Source organism: Equus quagga, unplaced genomic scaffold (genome assembly GCF_021613505.1).
Source record: "Equus quagga isolate Etosha38 unplaced genomic scaffold, UCLA_HA_Equagga_1.0 270_RagTag, whole genome shotgun sequence".
NCBI classification, from domain to species: domain Eukaryota; kingdom Metazoa; phylum Chordata; class Mammalia; order Perissodactyla; family Equidae; genus Equus; species Equus quagga.
In genome coordinates, this window is record NW_025799872.1 from 116240 (window position 1) to 139332 (window position 23093).

The window sequence follows — 23093 nt, forward strand, 5'->3', positions numbered from 1 at the left end:
GACACAATTTATTAGAAGGCACATCTTTTCTCTCTTCCTCATTAATGTTGGGCATTTTACATCTTTTTAAAAAAATTTTTTTTTAATTGCAGTAACATTGGATTATAACATTATATAACTTTCAGATGTACATCATAATATATTTCGAATTCTGTATGGATTACATCACGTTCACCACCCAAAAACTACTTATAGTCTATCCCCTCACATGTGAGCCTACTCACCCCTTTTTCCCTCCCCTCCCCCCTCCCCCTATGGTAACCACCAATCCAATCTCCAATGCTATGTGTTTGTTTGTCGTTATTTTTATCTTCTACTTGTGAGTGAGATCATAAGGTACTTGACTTTCTCCCTCTGACTAATTTCACTCAGCATACCCTCAAGGACCATCCATGTTGTCACAAATGGCTGGATTTCACCATTTCTTATGGCTGAGTAGTATTCCATTGTGTATAAATACCACATCTTCTTTATCCATTCGTCCCTTGATGGGCACCTAGGTTGCTTCCAAGTCTTGGCTATTGTGCATAATGATGCAATGAACATAGGGGTGCACGTATCTTTATGCCTTTGTGTTTTCAAGTTCTTTGGATAAATATCCAGCAGTGGGATAGCTGGATCATATGGTAGATCTATTCGTAATTTTCTGAGGATACTCCATACCGCTTGCCATAGTGGTTGCACCAGTTTGCACTCCCACCAGCAGTGAACAAGGGTTCCCTTCTCTCCACATCCTCTCCAACATTTGTTGTTTCCTGTCTTGTTAATTATAGCCATTCTGACCAGAGTGAGGTGATACCTCATTGTAGTTTTGGTGTGCATTTCCCTGATAGCTAATGATGTTGAGCATCTTTTCATATGCCTGTTGGTCATCTGTGTATCTTCTTTGGAGAAATCTCTGTTCAGATCCTTTGCCCATTTTTTAATTGGATTGTTGGTTTTGTTGTTGTTGAGCTGTATTAGTTCTTTGTATATTTTGGATATTAACCCCTTATCTGATATAGGGTTTGCAAATATCTTCTCCCAATTGTTAGGTTGTCTTTTCGTTTTGTTGATGGTTTCCTTTGCTGTGCAGAAGCCTTTTAGTTTGATGTAGTCCCATTTGTTCATTTTTTCTTTGGTTTCCCTTGCCTGGTCAGACATGGTACTTGAAAATATGCTGCTAAGACCGATGTCAAAGAGTGTACTACCTATGTTTTCTTCTAGAAGTTTCATGGTTTCGGATCTTACATTCAAGTCTTTAATCCATTTTGAGTTGATTTTTTGGCATGGTGTAAGGGAATGGTCTACTTTCATTCTTTTGCACGTGGCTGTCCAGTTTTCCCAAGACCATTTATTGACGAGACTCTCCTTTCTCCATCGTAAGCTCTTGGCTCCCTTGTCAAATATTAGCTGTCCATAAACGTGTGGGTTTATTTCTGGGCTCTCGATTTTGTTCCATTGATCTGTGTGTCTGTTTTTCTGCCAGTACCATGCTGTTTTGGTTACTATGGCTTTGTAGTATATTTTGAAATCAGGGAGTGTGATACTTCCAGCTTTGTTCTTTTTTCTCAGGAATCCTTTGGCTATTCGGGGTCTTTTGTTGTTCCATATAAATTTTAGGATTCTTTGTTCTATTTCTGTGAAAAATGTTGTTGGAACTTCGATAGGGATTGCGCTGAATCTATAGATTGCTTTAGGAAGTATGGACATTTTACCGATGTTAATTCTTCCAATCCAAGAGCACAGAATATGCTTTCATTTCTTTGTGTCTTCAACTTCTTTCATTTTACATCTTCTTAACAATGTCTTATTATGTTTTACTTTGCATTTCTTTTTATTTTATTTTAAAGATTAGCACCTGAGCTAACAACTTTTGCCAATCTTTTTTTTTTTTTCTGCTTTATCTCCCCCCCAAATCCCCCCAGTACACAGCTGTCTATCTTAGTTGCATGTCCTTCTAGTTGTAGCATGTGGGACACCACCTCAACGTCGCCTGACAAGTGGTGCCATGTCCACGCCCAGGATCTGAACCGGTGAAACCCTGGGCTGCTGCAGCGGAGTGTGTGAACTTAACCACTCGGCCACAGGGCCGGCCCATGCATTTCTTTATTTTGTGAGGCAGAGTAGTTCTTCAGAGGCTTTTTTAAAAAAAATAATTTCTTATTAATAAACTGCTTGCTTTAGAGCTTAGCCCTTTTCCCAACCTAGACATCTGCCCCTTTCTGACTGACTTGCAAGACGTTTTTCTATACCAAGAATATCAAGTCTTCATCATATGTCACACATATTTTAAGTTTATCATGTCTTACATATGTTAATAGTCTGTTTTGCTAGCAATCTTACTTTTTTGTGTAGTCCAATCTGTAAGATTTTTCCTTTGACTTTTCTGGCTCTAGTGCCACAATAAGAAAGGCTTTCTCCAATAGAAAATGTGAAACCCAATTTTAATGACTCCCATTTGGGGGTGATAAATGTCCCTCTGTTGCAGGTTGACAGTACTATTGCTAAAATGCAATAATTAATCAACAGAATTAAAGATGGTCCATCTTCAAAGAATATCCTAATGTGACTGTAAAAGCCATGCTTAAAAATAGTAAAATAAGGGCCAGTCCCAGTGGCCTAGTGGTTAAGTTCAGCATGCTCCACTTCGGTGGCCTGGGTTTGGTTCCTGGGTGTGGACCTACACCACTCTGTTAGCAAGCATGCTGTGTTGGCGGCCCACATACTAAAAAATAGAGGAAGGTTGGGATGGATGTTAGCTCAGGGTGAATCTTCCTCAGCAAAAAAAAAGGAAAAAAAAGTAAAATAAAAACGTCCTTTGTAAAGCTTAAATACTATGTTTTTACGAAACAACAGAAATACACATTTTTTATGAAAAAATAATTCTTCTAACCTAAGAAAAACAGTGGAAGAATGGAAAGTTTGCTTTAATGGTCTAATTACCTGTTACTATATGCTTAGAGTTAAATTACCAATTTTCAAAGATCTCAAATAGATAATAAACATTAGTTTGAGAAACAGAAAATTTCAAGACCTCCCAAAGTCTGAGAATTAAAACAGAAAACCAGCTCTACCTGTACCTGTAGGGTCCTCAAAAGAACACAGCGCAGGTTCCTTTTCATTCCTCCTGCAGCTGCTGATCACTTATTCAACAGGTCTCAATTACTGACTTCCTTTCCTTCTCTCATTAGACTAGTTATTTGGAATCAGCCTGGCAGCTCCAGAGCTGCCTTCATTTTAGGCTAATTTAGCCCCACTGCTAAGGCCACACCTTTCTGTAGCTTCCAACTCTACTCTGGGTGTCATGAAGCCTTTCTTCTCTGGCTGGTGGGAATGGGAACCATTTCCAGCCCTCTGAGAGCCCTGGAAATTGCCCCGTTTGCTCCTTCCTCTAGCTTTCCCCGGCCTTGGGTAGTCTGCCCAGGTGAGCACTCAGTCATACATCTCCGGCCGGCAAAGACCTGAGGGCCCTCTGCAGTCTCCAGAGCTCTCTCTGTGCTGCTCCCTTCTCCCCAGGACCCTACACTGCACTCTAGCCACCCTGGCTCTCCATGCATCCCTAAGAAGGCTCTGTTTAGGTTCTCCTTGCTGCACTGCAGCCTGGAAGCTGCTTCCAGGGAGGCTGCTCGTGTACTCTCAGGCTCGCCATGCTTGTTTCTCTTCTCTCAGAGATCATGGTCCTGAGCTGCCTGCTTCCAATGGCCAAAACCCATTTTTTCTACATTTTGTTTGGTTTTGTAGTTGTTTAAGGCAGGAGGGTAATTATAGTCTCTGTTATTTCATCTTGGTTAGATGCAGAAATTCCCGATGAAATATATACAGCTCAACTACGTTAGTTAAACTATACTGTACAGTCAGAAGTTCTGTGTTTAAATCTTGACTGTTTATTGCCAGCTATATGAATTGTTCTGAGCTTCAATTTCCTCTTTTGTACAATGAGGATTAGTATATCTACTTTCTTAGGTCGCTATGAGGATGAAGAGAGACTGTATGTGTTTTTAGCACAATGTCTGGCATATAGGTATTCAATAATTGCTTGTTATTTTAATTTGCATACCAATATCTGTAACATTTTTGTTTCTTTCCCTTCTAAGTCTACATTCACTTCATTTCCCTCTTAGTTCTGTAACAATCTATAAAGTACTCCCTTCGTTACTGTAGAACAGTCCTGCCAGCAGTTAGCGACAGTTGAGCTTCTCAAGATTTATGAAACATCACCTCCATTCACAACTGAATTCATTCCATGTGCCTGGTTGTAGTCAGGAGAAAAGGGTTTGAACAGTAATCCTGTCATTTTGCTGCACAATCACGTATTATTTAAGCTCATCTCCTGTTGCTAATGACAGATATTTTTCTCACTCTGTCCTACAGTTTGCTTTTGTCCCAAAGAGTCCCTCCAAAATGACTCAACTGTTTAGGATTAATCACATGCTCACTAATAAGCACCTGATACTTAAAACTCAGAACACAATGAACTATTACTCATACTGTCAGGAAGTCGTCATAAGTAAGAGTTTGATATAAAGAACGTTCTATTTCATAAAAAAGTCATTTCACACAAGAGCCTGGGCTCTGAGACGGACTGAGAAGTTCTTAGGTCACTACTTTCCCTTCCATCTTCCAGACACAGCGTTCTGCCAAAATCTACATGTGTACTTTGTGGAGAGAATTTGTGGGGACTGCATTAAGAAGTGCCTGGGGGGTCAGAAGTGTGGTCGAGTTCCACCCAGACCCCACAGCACTAGCACTCTGCCTTGCGTCAGAATCACCTTGGGTGCTTGTGGAAAATGCAAATTTGTTGGTCCCACCCTCAAAACATCTGAGTTGGTAAGTCTGGTGAGGAGTGTAACAACCTGTATTATCAACCTACACTCCACTCATTCCGATGTAGGAGGCCCTTTGTCTGCACTTAAAGAAATACTGTCAATATGATCAGATTCTACACAGCAATCACAGTAGAAGAATTTGAGGTTGAAAAACTTAAGTTCTTACGGGTTAAAAAGAGAGATGGAAGCCCAAGTATAAGAGTGAACCTATGAAAGCTCTCTATATATGTTTATGTTCACAAATAATATAATAACTGAAACACACAAGCTTACTCCAAGCCAGGCACTCTTCCAAGTGCTTTATATATCTTAACTCATATAATCCTCACCACAACACTATTGAGTGAGTACTCTATTGTTCTCATTAAAAAAATAGAGTTTATCTTTCACAGCAGTTTTAGGTTCCCAGCAAGACTGAGGTGAAGATACAGAGAGTTCCTATATACTCCCTGCCCGAGATGCATAGCCTCCCCCATTATCAACATCCCTGACCAGAGGGTACATTTATTACAACTGATGAACTTACACTGACACATCATCACCACCCAGAGTCCAGAGATTACCTTAGGGTTCATTCTTGGTGTTGTGCATTTTATGGATTTGGACAAATGTATAATGACATGTATCCACCATTACAGCATCATGCAGAGTATTTATACTGCTCTCAAAATCCTCTGTGCCTCACTTAGTCATCCCTGCTTCCCAGCCCGCCCCACCCCAGCAACCACTGATTCTTTTACTGTCTCCACAGTTTTGCCTTTTCCAGGATGCCATATAGTTGCAATCATACAGTATCAGCCTTTTCAGATCGGCTTCTTTCACTTGGTGATATGCATTTAACGTTCCTCCATGTCTTTTCATGGATTGATAGCTCATTTCTTTTTAGTGCTAAATAACCATTATTTGGAAGTACCACAGTTATTTATTCATTCACCTACTGAAGGGCATTTTAGTTGCTTACAAGTTTTGGCAATTATGAATAAAGCTGCTATAAACATCCATGTGCAGGTTTTTGTGTGGACAAAAGTTTTCAGCTCCTTTGGGTAAATGCCAAGCAGCATGACTGCTGGATCACATGGTAAGAATTTGTTTAGTTTTGTATATTATTCCCATTTACAGATTAGGTAACTAAGGCAAAGAGAAGTCAAGTAATGTGCCAGAAGCCACAGAGCTATTGAGTAGCAGAGCTGGGATTTGAATTCACACAGTTCAGCTCCAGAGTTTGTGCTCTTAACCACTACACATACACCTTTTCAACAATAGAGATTTCATACTAAATAAAAGGAACTTCATTGTTACTTCATGCATTTTAACTTAGCTACACTGGATTCTGCACCATTTATAATTCCTTCGCTTCCAAGAAACTTTTTAGATCTCCTTACCCACAGCAGGATTTTCAAATTTGTTTTGCTTTGTGCAGACAATATGCTGATCCTTCATCCAAATCCTCATTCACTGCTGTCCCAGAGACAAATATCAAGAACATAGCTCCTTTACACATTTTGGCCTCCTCCCTCCTAACAGAAACAGAAACGCAGCTGGTCTGAGAGTAAGGTTATAAAACCCAAACATGTTTTCAATAGAGCTGTTGGCACTTACTAGCTTTGTGAGTAGGCACACTTACTAACGTCTCAGAGCCTCACTATCTGCCCTGCGGAGGTTGTAAAGATGACCTGAGATTCTGTATACAGATCTACTTCTGTGCCTGGGCCATAATTCAATCTGTTCTCAACACAGCAGCCAGAGTGATCTTGGTAACTTCAAATAGCCAGTCCGTGGCAGCCCTTTTCAAAACCCTTCTAGCCACCCTATTTACAATTTAAACCAGCTCCCCCTCCCTGTTTCACTTTTCTCCTCAGGACTCATGAAGAAAACATACCCAACACATATGTAATTTACTTAATTACCTCATTTTTTGTCTGCCTTCCCCTACGAGAATGGAAGCTCCATGAAGGCATACATTTGTCTGCTGTGTCAACTGTTGGAGTAAGCCGACAACAGGGCCTGAGCATCTTCACAGCAGGCGCTCAGTGAAGATTTGTTGAATGAATACACGAATAAATGTCAATAAAAGGTAGCTAGCTGCCCCCCTATCATTATTTCATCTCTGAACCCCAGCTTTTTCACCTGTAAAGGAGGAACGGTAACCATACCTTACCTATCTCAAGGTATTGCCAAGAGCCTATCAGTTACGTCACAGCACCACTATGCAAATGCAAGCAATGGCATTTTCCTCATCTTCGTTTTCCTGATCACATTTATACCTCCAACTTCCTGCCAATCTTCACCCTGACAGATTTGTGTTCTTTCTAATTCCCTGAGGGGTAGATCTGTTTTCATTTCAGCCAAATATACATGAGGACAATAACTTCAACCCTCAGCCCACATTTTTTCTCCTTTAGGATACCATTCCTAACACCAATTACACGTTTTATTCACATCCTCTCATCACGTAGGGTTGACTGAAGATTTATCTAGTGGCTTAGATGCTATAAAACACAGCTTCCTAAAACCACAGTAGCATTTTGTCCTTAAAGAATTAAAGCACTCCTTATGTAGTACAACAAAACAGAACAGGCTTCTTTTAAACTGAAATGTCCTCATCTCTGAATCCACAACTTCAAAAAAAGGAACTTTATGAAATCCCTTGTCTCCTCGCATCGCCCCTGGTGGCAGGCAGGCAACATTCAGAAAACACTTTCTTTTTTTTCAGACCCCTCCAGCCTTTCTAACAAGCTATGTCTTCAGGGAAAGAACTAAGGCTGCCTTGAACATATATTCTGTCTAGCAGTTCGCTATGAACCTCACTGGCTTCTGTGATCTCACACCTTAAATATACCTTAGGGAGGGTTCCTGGCTCTCAGGAGACTCATCACAGATCAGAGAAAAACACTACAGCAGGATCCTCGCTATTTCATCATTTAAGAAATACGCTGTTCAGATTCTTCAGAAAACACATTATGGTAAAGCAGACGGGTAAAATGTTAACAATAGGCGAAGCTGGTTTTCACAAGCAAAGTTTCCATATTCCCTGGCCTTTCCCAACAAACAGCCACACCCGGCTACTTATTCCTACAGGTCTGAACCAACCTCACCCTCCAGTCACCACCACAGATACTTCCAAACTTATCAAGAGGTCAACAATTCCTAATTCAATACCCATCAGAACCACCTGGAGGGCTTTCTTAAAAACCCAGAAGACTACTGAGGGCACTAGCCCCAGAATTTCTGCTCAGTAGGTCTGGGTGGGGCTGATAACTTGCATTTCTAACTAGTTTCCAGTGATGCTGATGCTTTGAGAACCACTGCTTTAGGTAAGCAGTTTACATTTACCTAACAGCAGGTATTCACACAGGTTACTGTGAAGGTGTGTCTCCTGGGTTCTGTTTAGTTGTCAAACAGTAAATCCTTCTTTTTAAGTTCCTGAGCCAATCTTCACAAAATCTTGAAATACATTAAGAAGCCCCACATCATCTAGACAACCAGATCTAGAAAGAGCCTCATATTCCCAGGTGAGACCTGGGTACTAACGTTCCTACTAAAATTCTAAAAACACATCACCTGGACTCCAGGCCTTGTTATGCAAGTGGTATCACCAAGAAGAAAGACTTCCCACATCAGCCACCTTTTGATCAAGCACCAGATAAGACACCATAATTTGGCTTCCTAACCAACAGATGTTCACTATCTAAATATTCCTTTTAATAAATATATAAATATTGTGGATACATAATTATGTTCACCTTTAAATACACATTTTGTGACATACTGTTCAGAATTTTTTTCAATCAGTTTCAGTTAGTTCAACATGAAAAGCTTAAAATACTGGGTAAAGCAGAGTTATTCACGTTACCATTTTCATTTATTTATGGACCAAGAAAGATAACAAGATTTTCTACCTCTTTAATTCCTGAACTATTTCTCTAAGAAAAAACTATTCTGTGAAACATATTTCAAGCACTTTGGTGACTTAAAACATAGGTAGGTGTGTGGCTCCCGGAACTTAACAGGCTTAGACCAGGACTTCTTATAGCAAGATACAAACTACAACAACTGGTTTCAGTAGTGGATTGAACCCATATCCCTCCTAAGACCTTGGTGAAAAGAAATTTTAAAAAGAATAAGCCCATAGAGCAAGGAGCAGGTGGAGGTTATCAATGGACTAGTTACCTTGGTAAGCTTTTGGAAGAAAGAAAGCATATAGAAGAGGCAACTAAAACTGAGCTTAGGAAGTTGTAGCCCAGAATACAACCATGAAGAGGGTACTACAGGGGAGGTATGTACCTCTCCTACAGAACAGATGGTTGTATCTCATCAGAAAAGATGGAAAGCAATGAGATGACCATCTTCAAAGTGTTGAAAGAAACAGGTGGTCAACCAAGAACTCTATATCCAGCTAAACTCTCCTTGAAAAATGAAGGAGAAATGAAGACATCTCCAGATTTAAAACAAACAAACAAATTAAAAAACCTGAGAGAATTTGTTGCTAGCAGACCTTCCCTACAAGAAATATTAAAAGGGAGTCATTTGGACTGAAATAAACGACACTAAAGGGTAACTAGAATCCACACAAAGAAATAAAGAGCACTGCCCCAAAAAAGCTAATTAAATAGGTATTATGAAAATACATATAAACATAACTCTTTTCTTGACCTGTTTTAAAAGACACCTGCATAAAGAAATAATTTTAAAATGAGTTGATATGATGTATAAAGATGTAACTCAAATTGTATGACAATAATAGTGCAAAAGAGGGGGAAGGGAATGGAGGTATATCAGAGAAAAGTTTTTGTATACTACTGAAATTAAACTAGTATTTAACCTGAACTAGATTGTTTTAAATTAAGTGTAATCCCAGGGTAAGCACTAAACGAATAATTCAAAATATACAGAAAAGCAAAAAGAGAATTGAAAAGGCATAATCAAAAATACCTAACACAAAAGAAGGCAATAATCAAGGAATAAGGAATGCAAAAGACAAAAGACATAAAAAACAAATAGGAATTTGGCAGATGTAAAACCCAATCTATCAGTAATTATATTAAATGTAAATGGATTACATGCCCCAATCAAAAGTCAAGGATTGGCAGAATGGATTAAAAAAATAATAAATCTAACAAAATACATATAAGATCTATCTGAGGAAAACTACAAAACTCTGATGAACAAAATCAAAGAAGAACTAAATAAATGGAGAGAGATTCTACATTCATGGATGCGAAGATGCAATACTGTTAAGATGTCAGTTCTTCCCAACTTGATCTATAGATTTAAGGCAATCCCAGCCAAAATCCCAGCAAATTATTTTATGGACAGCAACAAACTGATTCTAAAGACTAAACAGAGAGACAGAAGACCTAGAAGAGCTCATACAATATTGCACGAGAACAAAGTTGGAGGACTGATACTACCTGACTTCAAGACTTACTATAAAGCTACAGTAATCAAGACAGTATGGTATTGGCCAAAGAACAGACACATAGATCAACGGAACAGAATAGAGAGCCCAGAAATAAACCTACATAAATATAGTCAACTGATCTTTGACAATGGAGCAAAAGCAATACAATGCAGCAAAGATAGTCTCTTCAACAAACAGTGCTGGAACAACTGGACATCCATATGCAAGAAAAAGAATGTAGACACAGACCTTACACTCACAAAAATTAACTCAAAACAGATGATAGACATAAATGTAAAACACAAAATTATAAAACTCCTGCAGGGTAACATAGGAGGAAACCTAGATGACCTTGGGTATGGTGATGTCTTTTTAGATATACCAAAAAAGACAGGATCCATGAAATAAATAATTAATAAGCTAGACTTAAAATTTAAAACTTCTGTACTGCAAAAGACAATGTCAAGATAATGAGAAGACAAGCCACATACTGGGAGAAAATATTTGTAAAACACATATCTGACAATGAACTGTTATTCAAAACATACAAACAATTCTTAAAATTCAAGAATAAGAGAATAAATAACCTGATTAAAAAATGAGCCAAAGACCTTAACAGACACCTCACCAAAGAAGACATACAGATGGTAAATAAGCACATGAAAAGATGCTCCACATCATGTAGTATCAGGAAAATGCAACTTAAAACAACAAGATACCACTACACATCTATTAGAATGGCAAAAATCTGAAACACTGACAACACCAAATGCTGGTGAGGATGTGGAACAATAGAAACTCTCGTGAACTGCTGGTGGGAATGCAAAATAGGACAGTCATTTGGAAGGTAGTTTGGTGGTTTCTTGCAAAACTGAAAATACTCTTACTATGGAATCCAATAATTGCATTCCTTGGTATTTTCCCAAAGGAGCTGAAAACTATTTCCACACAAAAACCTACACATAGTTGTGCAGCTTTATACATAAAACTTGGAAGCAACTAAGATGCCCTTCCACAGGTGAACTGATAAATAAACTACAGTACATTCAGATAATGGAATATTATTCAGCACTAAAAAGATATGAGCTATCAAGCCATGAAAAGACATGGATAAATCTTCAATGTGTATCACTAAGTGAAAGAAGCCAATCTGAAAAGCATGATTCCAACTATATGACATTCTGGAAAAGGCAAAACTACAGACACAATAAAAAGATCAGTGGTTGCTGGGGGTGGGAGGAAGGGAGGAATGAATAGGCAGAGCACAGAGGATTTTTAGGGCAGTGAAAACATCCTGTATGATATTATAATGATGGATATACATCATTACACATTTGTCCAAATCCATAGAATGTACAACAGGAGTGAACTCTAAGATAAACTATAGACTTTGGGTGATTATGCTCTATCAATGTAGGTTCATCCTTGGTAACAAATGTATTATTCTGGTAAGTGATGTTCATAATGGGGGAGGCTATACATGTGTGGGGGCAGGGGATATATAGGAAATCTCTGTACCTTCCTCTCAATTTTGTTGTGAACTTAAAACTGCTCTAAAAAAAAGGACCCAGAGAGCATAAAATACAAAAGCACAAACTGGATTCCATCAAAATTTTTAAAAAATGATCCAACTATATGCTGTCTACAAAGACACACTTTAGATTCAGAGACGCAAACAGATTGAAAGAAAAAGGATGGAAAAATATACACCATGTAAGTGGTAACCAAAATAGAGCTGAGGTGGCCATTCTAATATCCTTACAAAATACTGTAAGACAAAAATTTTTACTAGAGAAAAAAGGACATTTTACAATGATGAGAGGATCAATTCATCAGGAAGATATAATGACTATAAAACACCCATGCACCTAAGAACAGAGCCCCAAAACATATGAAGTAAAACACCTGAAGGGAGAAAGAGATAATTTAACAAAAATTGAAGACTTCAATACTCCACTTTCAATAATGGATAGAAAACGAGGCAGAAGATCAACAAAGTAACAGAAGACCTGAAGAATACCATAAATACCTTGTAGCAGACATCTACAGAACACTCCAGATCCAATAAAAGCAAAATACACATTCTCTTCAAGTGCACATGGAACACTTTCCATGGCAGACCACATGTGAGGTCATAAAACAAACCTCAGTAAATTAAAGAATTAAATCATACAAAGTATGTTCTTTGACCACAATGAAATTAGAAAACAACAGGAAAAAATGTTGGAAAGTCACAAATATATAAAAGTTAAACAACATATGCTTAAATAACCAATGTGTTAAAGAAGAAAATACAATAGAAAATATAAAAATATCAAAACTCATGGGATACAGCCATAGCAGTGCTTAAAGGGAAATTTATAGCTGTAAGTACACATATTAAGAAGGAGAAAGAACTCAAATCCATAACCTAACCTTTCACCTTAAGTAACTAGAAAAAGAGCAAAATGAACCCAAAGTAAGCAGAAGGTAGGAAATAAAAAAAAATTAGAGTGGAAAGAAATGAAATAGAGAAGAGAAAAATAATAGAGAAAAACTGATGAACCCAAAAGTTGGTTCTTTAAAAAGATCAGCAAAACTGACAAACTTTTAGCTAGACTGACCAAGAGAAAAAGAACAAATTACTCTATTAGGAATAAAAGAGGAGACATCATAACCAACCTTAAATACAGACTTCTATAAAGAAAAATACGCCAATAGCTAACAAAGATGAAATAAATTCCTAGAAAGATACCAACTACCACAAATACCTTTAAGAAGAAACAGAAAATCTGAACAGACCTAACAAGTAAAGAAACATAATTTCAAAAACTTCCCACAAAGAAAAGCCATGCTAAGATGGCTTCACTGGTGAGTCCTACCAAATATTTAAAGAATTAACACCAATTCTTTTCAAACTCTTTCAAAAAATAGAAGAGGAGGGAACATGTGACCATTCTATGAGTACAGTACTATGCTGACACTAAAATGAGAAAGACACCACAAGTATAGACTGACATCTATTATTAATATGGAGGCAAAAATCCTCAAAAAAATGTTAGCAAAACAAATCTAACAACATATAGAAACGTATATATACCATGACAAAGAGGAATTTATCTCAGGAATGCAAGGTTGGCTTAACATTCAAAAGTCAATTAATGTAATACCTCATTGCAATGGAATAAGAGACAAAAACTACACGATCATCTCAATTGACACAGAAAAAGTATCCGACAAAATCCAACATCCTTTCAAGATCAACTCAATAAACTAGTGTTAGAAGGGAATTTCCTTAACCTGATAAAGGGCATCTATGAAAAACTCACAACTCACATCATATGTAACAGTGAAAGATGGAGAGCTTTCCCCTAAGATCAGGAACAAGATGAAGATATGTATTCTCATCACTTTTATTCAACATTGTAATGGAGGTTCCAGCCAGTGCAATAATGCAAGAAAAGGAAATAAAAGGCTTCCATATTAGAAAGGAAGAAGTAAAACTATTTCCATCTGCAGATGATATGATGTTGTATTTAGAAAATTCTGAGGAATCCAGTAGAAAACAAACTATTAGAACAAATAAACAAGTTCAGCAAGTTGGCAGAACACCACAATTATATATAAAAACAATTATATTTCTGTAAGTTTAAGTTAAATTTTAATTTTATTTCTAGAAGTTCTGCAAGAAAAATATGCTGTTTTTAAAGTTGAGGCAGTTCCCCTCTATTCCTAATTTTCTGAGTTTCTTTTTTACAATAAGTCAGTGTTGAATTGTGTCAAATGCTTTTTCTGCATCAATTTATATAATTGTGTGATTTTTGTCTCTTTAACCGGTCAACATGGTGGAGTACACTGATTCTCAAATATTGAACCAGCCTTGTACCCTCTCTCAGCACTGCTTTGGGTGTGGCCTACAAACGTTTGATATGATGAAATTTCATTCAATTCAATGTATTCCCGCCCCCTCCTCGAGCATGTCCACTCTCACCACTTTTATTCAACTTGTATGGAGGTCTAGCCAGTGCAATAATGCAAGAAAAAGAAGTGAAAGGCCTCCATATTGGAAAGAAAGACGTAACATTATATTTATTCAGAGATGACATATAAGCTATGTAGAACATCTGATGCAATCCACAAAAAATCTACTAGAAATAATAAGCCAATTTAGCAAGGCTGTGGTACACACGATCAACATACAAGAATTAATCATACATTTATATAATAAGAATAAATAATGAAATTAAAATAAAAAAATTTATAATAGCATCAAAAACTATGAAATATTTAGGGATATATCTAAGACACTGAAAACTATAAAACTAATGAGAAAAATTAAAGAGGACCTTAAAAAGATGGCAAGATCTCCTGTGTTCATAGTTCAGAAGACTAGTTAAGATACCAATTCTCTCCATAATGACCTTAGATCCATCACATTATCAACCAAAATTCCATGAGGCTTCTTGGAGAAATTGACAAACCAAATATAAAATTTATATGGGAATGCAAAGGATCTACAGCAGCCAAAACAACTCCGAAAAAGAATTAAAAGTTGTCAGTCTAACACTGCCTTGTTAGAAGCAACAGTAAGGCAGTAGCTTAAAGCCAAATAAATGAAGCAATGGAACAAAAAACATCTAGAAATACATCCACACCTACTGGACAACTGATTTTTGACAAAGATGCAAAAGCAATGAAATAGAAAAAGTATGCTCTTTTCAACAAAGTGTGCTAGAACTGAACATCCATATGCAAAAAACATGAACCTCAAATGAACTCTCATACGGTATAGAAAAATTAACTCAAAATAGATCATACACCTAAATGCAAGAATTAAAAACATAAACTTTATAAACATGAGGCAAAAGCTGATAAAACTGAAAGGAGAAATAGACAAATCCACTATTTATAGTTGGAGGCTTCAACACCCTTCTTCAAGTAATTGATAGACCAAGCAGGCAAAAAAATCAGTAAAAATACAGAGAACCTGAACAGCACTACTAATCAATGTGATCTAATTGATATTTATAGAATATTCCACCCAACAACAGAAGCACACATGGAATATTCACCAAGATAGACCAGCTTCTGGCACATAAAACACATCTGAACAAATGTAAAAGAACAGAAAACACACAAAGTATGTTCTCAGAGCATACCAGGCTAAAACTAGAAAGCAGTATTTCAAACAATTCAAAATATTTGGAAATTAGACAACGTACTTTTAAATCACACATGGGTTAAGAAGTCTCAAGAGAAATTTTAAAACATTTTGAATAAAATTGAAAATATAACTTATCTTGCACAGTAATGTGAATATACTTAATACCACTGAACTGTACACTTAAAAATGGTCAAGATGGTAAATTTTATGTTTTGTGTATTTTACTACAATTAAAAATAGTTAAAAAATACAACAAAATTTATGGGATGTGGCTAAAGTAGTGCTGAGAGAGAAATTTATAGTATTAAATGCATATCTTAGAAAAGAAGATCTAAAATCAATAACCTAAGCTTTCAACTTAGGAAGCTAGCTAAAGAAAAACAAATTAAACCTAAGGCAAGTAGAAGGAAGCAAATGATAACCCTCTAGCCAAACTAACCAAGAGAAAAAAGAGAAAACACAAATTATCAGTATCAGGAATAAAACAGGGGTTATCACTACTAATCCCACATTTATCAAAAAGATAACAGAACACTATGAACAGCACATAAGTTTGATAATTTAGATAAAATGGATCAATCCTTGAAGGGCGCAAACTACCAAAACTCACCCAAAGAGATACGGATAATATGAACAGCCCTGTATCTAAAAAAGAAATTAAATTAGTAGAAAACCTTCCCAAGAAAGAAAACACCAGGCTCAGATGGTTTCACTGGTGAATTTTACCAAACATTTAAGGAAGAAATATCACTTTTACAATCTCTTCCAGAAAACAGAAAACTTCCCAACTCATTTTGTAAGGCCAGAATCAACGTATCCAAAAACTAGAGAAATATGTTATAAAAAATAAAACTACAAACATCTTTCAAGAATTTAGATGTAAATATTAGCAAATTGAATCCAGCAATATATAAAAAGGGTAATACATCATGATCACATGGGGTTCATTCAAATAACGCAAGGCTGATTCAACATCTGTAAATCAATCAATGTAATTCATTATATTAACAGACTGAATGAGAAAAATCATGTGATCACATTAATATGAGCAGCAGAAACAAAGTTCAACATCCATTCATGATAAAACTCTCAAAAAACTAAGAATGGAAGGGAACTTCCTTAACCTAATAAAGACTATTTTAGAAAATCACAGCTAGCAACATACTCAATAGTGAGATGTTAAGCTTTCCTCCTAAGATCAGGAAGGAGGCAAGGATGTCTTCTCTCACCTTCTTTTTTCTTTTGTAAAGATTTTATTTTTTCCCTTTTCTCCCCAAAGCCCCCCCCGGTGCATAGTTGTATATTTTTAGTTGTGGGTCCTTCTAGTTGTGGCACATGGGATGCCGCCTCAGCATGACCTGATGAGCAGTGCCATGTCTGCGCCCAGGATCCGAACCAGTGAAACCCTGGGCCATCAAAGCAGAGCACACGAACTTAACCACTCGGCCACAGGGCCAGCCCTCCTCTCGTCACTTCTAATTCCATTTCATACTAGAAATCTTAGCTAGTGTAATCAGACAAGGAAAGAAATGGAAGGTATCTAGATTGGAAAGAAAGAAAGAAAACTGTCTTTAGTCACAGACAACATAATCGTCTATGCAGAAAACCCCAAAGAACATACCAGATAACTCCTGTACATAATAAGTGAGTTTAGCGAGGTCAAAAGGGACACAGTTAATGCAAAAGTCAACTGCTTTTCTATATACCAGCAATGAGTACTTGGAATTTGAATTAAAAAAATAATATATTTATAATAGCATCTGTCAAAATGAAGTCCTTAGGTATAAACCTAACAAAATATGTACAGGATCAGTGTACAGAAAACTAGAAATCACTGATGAAAGAAATCAAAGAAAATCTAAATAAATGGAGAGATCTCTTGTGTTCTTACATTGGAAGACAACATAGTAAAGACATCAATTCCTTCCAAACTATTCTATGGCTTAATGCAATTCCCATCAAAATCGCAGCCAGGTTTTTTGCAGACATACACAAGCTTATTCTAAAATTTCATGAAAAGGTAAAGGTACTAGAATGGGCAATTCAATTCTGGAAAAGAACAAAGTTGGAGGATTCATATTACCCAATTTCAAGACTTACTACAAAGCTACAGTAAAGAACATGGAGGGCAAAAGAATAGACACACCAATCAATGGAACAGGATAGAGAGCTTGGAAATAGACCCACAAAAATATAGTTGATTTTTGACAAAGGTGCAAGGACAATTCAAGGGGGAAAGAACAGACTTTTCAACAAAAGATGCTAGACATTGGAAGTGCATATGCAACAAAGTAAACTTTACACAAAAATAAACTCAAAATGGATCACAGACCTAAACATAAAATGGAGAAACTACAGAATTTCTAGAAGAAAACACAGGGAAAAATCTGCACAATTTCAGGTTTGGTGCTGAGTTTTTAAGTACAATATCAAGAGCAAAATTCACAAAAGAAAAACCTTTAAGTTGGACTTAATTAAAATTAAAAACTTTTGTTCTATGAAACACACTGTTAAGAGAATGAAAAGACAGAATGGGAGAAAATATCTGCAAATCACTATCTGATAAAGGACATGTAACCAGCATATACAAAAAAACTCTTAAGACTGAATAATAAGAAAGCAAACCACTCAATTTTTTTTGTTTTTGGTGGGTTTTTTTGTGAGGAAGACTGTCCCTGAGCCAACATCTGTGCCAATCTTCCTCTGTTTTGTATGTGGGACACTGCCACAGCATGGCTTGATGAGCTGTGTGTAGGTCTGCACCCAGGATCCAAACCTGTGAACTCCAGGCTGCTGAAGTGGAGCTCAAGAACTTAACCACTACGCCACTGGGCTGGCCCCACAACCCAATTTTTTAAAATGGGCAAAATAAGAAGGCAGGAGGGAGAGCAAGACTGATAGGAAGGACAGAGCTCCGGAGAGACAGAAAATGATTTCATATTCCCAAGAGGCCTACTATTTTTCTTTTGTCTATATACTGGTAATTTATAGCTATTATAGATATCCATATGTTGTATTTTTATTTAAAAAGCTAAAAGGCCATCACTGTGTGTAAAAGTGTGGTTGCTGTAGTATTTTTCTTGTAGAAAAGAAACTGGTATTAATTTAAATACTTTTGAGTAAGAAATGGTTGAGCAAATTATAGCATCTATTTCTAATGGAATGATTGTCAGCTATGCTTTTAACAAGTTAGATTTATATGTAATGACCTGGAAAATTGCCTGTAATACACTGACAAGTTAGAAAAATAAAAGCAAGTTGCAGATTAATAATTTTAGTCTTTACATTTATGTGTAAAAAATTTCAAAATGATAGAAAAAATGCATCTGCGTTACAAGAAGAAATGGGGAAAATGTAAATTCTCTAGAACCTTTTCCACCTAGAGTCGAATTAATCTTCACAAGCTATAAAAGGAACATCAAGATTGACTTTGCAAAGGCATGATTCTAAATGAGAAAATGTTTCCATGAGCAGCTAAGATCACATGGCCCTTCTTAAACATACAGGAGTTCGTCACTGAATCAATTAGAATAGATCCATTTACACCATTACAATGCCTGGCACACAGCAAGTGCTCAAAAATTTTTAATGAAATAAAGTCCTGAGTTCATATTTAGAGCCAAAGAATCTTCCTTTTGAAGGACAGAATGCCACAAATTACCAGCTCAAACGTGCAGAAGAAACGGTGCTGCCTGAACTGTAGTGAATAGAAATGATTCAAAGACCAAAAAGGTATGCCTTTGTTTCCCTCAAATAACTATGTGTGGGTCTTCTAATCACTCTCCACCTGCAATGGCCAGCTCCTTGTGCTATAAACACTGCACCATCCAGACAGGAAAGTCTGATCCAGAGATTGATTCTTATTCATGCCCACACAGAAAGAACAAAGAGAGGAAGTATTCTTTCACAGCAGCTAGAACTAGACTGGGTGATGGCCTTGTGGGAGAAAATGCTGCTCAAAACTTTATAGACTAAAATCATAAGGTTTACCACCAAGAGGACAAATGTTAGGTTTTATAGCACGACAAAAAAGTAGTGCCCAAACTGGTGGCTCAGAAAACATGATTAATAACAAACTGAGAAAATACTAAAGCACAATCCCTATTAACATTTTTAAGTTATTTTTTTCATGCAAGTGTAACTAGTTAGGGAGTGCCAAATTTTCATCATTGCAACTAGTCACTTGCAAAATTCACTTTAACAATTCAATCTGTTCAATTTACTATGATCAGATTGATCACTGTTTGATCAACTAGGGAAAAAAAGCTATGTAACTTCTAAATCACATCTAAGGTTACTGGGCTAGTTGTTCTCTCATACACGTGTTTTAAGGGTCAGTACATACTCATCATTTGTGTTAAAATTCCCATGGGCTTAAGGATCAATACATTTTACAGAAATCACTGAGAAAGATCTTTTTGGACATAATTTTCTACCAAACTAGGTGCCCATACTGTTACTAAAGGGAATGACTTCCAAGAAAAATAAGATTATGACTTCTTACAAGTTAAGCCAAAGCACTATCAAATCACTGACATTTTTACGGAACAAATATAAATTACATCTCTTGGATCTATTGTAAAAAGTATTTCTGACCTGGGGCCAGCCTGTTGGCTTAGTGGTTAAGTTCCTGCAATTTGCTTCCACGGCCTGGGGTTCACCGGTTCGGATCCCAGGTGTGGACATGGCACCACTTGGCACACCATGCTGTGGGAGGTGTCCCACATATAAAATAGAGGAAGATGGGCACAGATGTTAGCTCGGGGCCAATCTTCCTCAGCAAAAAGAGGAGGATTGGCGATGGATGTCAGCTCAGGGCTAATCTTCCTCAAAAAAAAAAAAAAAAAAAAAAAAAGTATTTCAGACCGGAATCTTTAACTGTGCTTGCTCATTTATTTTCCTTAAGTTCCTCATTTTCTGACACACAATGTACTTTAACAATCTTAACTGAGACTTAAGAATTTAAGAGAATCATCTAACTAATATTTTGTTACAAATTAAACTCAGTGAGGAACACATTTCCTCACGATGTTAACATTCAGAGACGTCACAGCTTTATTGTTCAATCATTTATCACAATCTGTAATTACCTTGTTTTATTTGCTTATTGTCTTTCCTGTATAATTTCTGTAAGACCAGGGACCCCGTCTGTTGTCTTGCCTGGCACTAATAAGAGCTCATAAGTATTTATTGAATTAACAAATGGATGATTCTGTTCATAGAGAGCAAAACATGATAAAGAGCTGGATAGTCTGTGTCCTTAGATTTCTCAAAAAATTTTTAAAAGGTGTCTCATTATTATTTTTATGGACTTTTTTATGCCTCACACATAGATCCTCAGAAAAAAATTGGATTTCTTTTGGAAACAAAAACGACCTCGAATATTACCGCAGGACTGGAACAAATTTGCTCTAAAAAGAGTGCAGGAAAAAGAGAACCAAAAGTAAAAACAGTTGTACTTAGTACTGTACCAGGGCTTTATATCTGCTCAGATCAAACCCTGGAGGCACTGTCCCCATCTTAAAGACGAGCAAATTGAGAATCAGAGAGGAAGTCATTGGCCCAAGATCAAGACAGTGTTGGAACTGAGATTCGAAAACCAGTTCTTCCTTAAACCAAAACCCACTTTATTTCCTCTAGCCCATGTTGTCTCCACAGGAATCAGCAAAAATAAATACAATTTTTCAGTAACAACACATTAACTGCATTAAACGACAGTCAATATCTGCAAAGATATGTTCTGATTATCCAACTTATATAATTTTTAGAACAAGAAATATCTAAGTAAATTAAATAATTAAATCAAACGTATCTTTTGGTGAGGTTGAGGTGACATGGGAAAGAGCAGACAAAGCTACTAGAAGAGAAACATTTCAAGGTACAAGTTTTCACGCCCACTATACCGCTTGTTTTAGAACTAAAGAAAACCTTCAGACTTTGAGGCATTCTTAGTTTGGAAAAAGGATGAGATACGGGGCTGGCCTGGGCCGAGTGGTTAAGTTAGTGCACACGGCTGTGGCAGCCCAGGGTTTCGCTGGTTGGGATCCTGGGAGCAGATTCATGGCACCGCTTCTCAGGCCACGTGGAGGCAGCGTCCCACATACAGCACCAGAAGGACCCAGAACTAGAATACACAACCATGTACTGGGGGGCTTCGGGGAGAAGAAGAGATTGGCAACAGACATTAGCTCAGGTGCCAATCTTTAAAAACAACAACAAAAAAAGGATGAGATATGCCCTTAAGAGAACTGTTATTAAAGGTTCACCTTCGGGAGAATTTTCAGATTTCCAATTGGAATTTTGAAGTGCAAGCCCATCGCTCAGAAAAATTTTCTAAATTTTGTGAACCTCAACAATCTGTGTGATTAACAACAAGGAGATGGTTAATTAACAGAATATAACAGAACATGAAAATAATTGTTAGGCTGCTGGCATTATGGGTGAATGGGGGTTTTTAAATTTTTTCCATGGTGTTTTGAAGTTTGTTTAATATTAACTTTAAAAGAAATGCCTCGAGCCTGGTTTCGTAGGAGGGTCAGAACAGCGCCGAAGGAAGCGCTGCACAGAAAAAAGGCCAAGCAAAACGGCCCGCGCTCGCGCCACCGCGAGCCGGCCAGCAGCGAGCGAGCCGGCTCATACCTTGGCTTCGCCCAGCGCAGGGCTTCCTCCCGGGGCTCGGGCGCCGCATGTCTGGAAGACGAGAGGAGTCTGCTCAGAGAGGGAAAGGCGCGGTGCCGGGCAGAACGCAACCAAGCCAGGGCGGGAAATCGGCCCAGAGCCCTTGCGTGCGGAACGTCCCTGAGGCACCGACATGGAACCGCCGGGAGAGCTGTTAAGACGCGAGCCCACAAGGAGCGGGGGCTGGGACTCCGCGCTGTGAGGACTCTCACGGGGGACCTCCCGTGCACACAGGCGCGGACGCGAGCCGCCCGAGGCTGAGACCACACGGGGAGCGGCGCGGCCGGGCCACGCAGGCTCGCCTTTAATCCCAGCGCCTCCGCCGCACCCTTCCGCCCGCGAGCCGCCCAGACCCTCTGAGCCCCGATTTCCTCGCACGGGAAAGGACGGCACCTCCGGTGTCGCGGAGAGCAAGCACAACGACGTGCGCGTCCGCGCGCGGCCACCGACCGTCACAGCGGCGGGACGGCCCTCGGGTCCTGGGGCGCCCGGTCTCCGCCTGCCCCCGGAGCCCGCCCGGCAGTGTCCTCACCGCGGCGCCCTGCTCCCCACAGACGCCCCCACGGGCAGAGCGGGCCGCCCACGCTGAGGTCGCACGTCCTGGAGCCAGGTGACGAGGTCGCGGCCACCCCAAATTGGGGCAGAATCGGGTCTACGGCAGACCGCACGCCGCCGTCGCGGCAGTCCCAGCCCCTCGGGTCCCCGCGTGCGCCCCTTCAGTCAACCAGCCGCCCGACGACGCCGGCGCCCCTCTCCAGAGGACGGCCGCCGCTCCCCCCGCCGAGCGCCCCGGGGCCGGCCGCTCCGCCGGAGAGGCCCCCGTGCCGCCGCTCACAACCGCACGGGAAGGCTCGGCGACACCAGCGGCCGGCCGTGCGCCGCCCCCTGCCCCGGCTGACCCCACGGGCCGCGCTTCGCCGGGGCGCCCAGTGGACCCGTGCCCGGCACGCCCCGCAGGAGGGCCGCCCGCCGCCCCTGCCGGCCCGGCCGCCCGCCCTCCCGCTACCGCCGCCGAGCGCACCACTCACCGCCTGGCGCCCTCGGCTGCGGCGCCGCTCCCTCG

General features: G+C 39.0%; 1 protein-coding gene across 4 annotated transcripts in view; it reads right to left on the reverse strand.

The window, feature by feature from the left end:
- The window catches only part of LOC124233914 (protein tyrosine phosphatase domain-containing protein 1-like), a 69939-nt gene extending 47240 nt beyond the window's left edge, over nucleotides 1-22699 (reverse strand). For 2 of the 4 annotated variants that reach the window (XM_046651208.1, XM_046651205.1), the window contains exons 1-2: nucleotides 22424-22699; nucleotides 21992-22042 (exon numbers count right to left, since the gene is read on the reverse strand). The gene's annotated coding sequence lies outside the window, so the exon portion shown is untranslated. Of the gene's footprint in view, nucleotides 1-6190; nucleotides 6272-21991; nucleotides 22043-22423 lie in introns of those variants that run through there. The other 2 variants (XM_046651206.1, XM_046651207.1) reach the window with 2 other exon arrangements.
- Nucleotides 22700-23093: the final 394 nt, after the last annotated feature.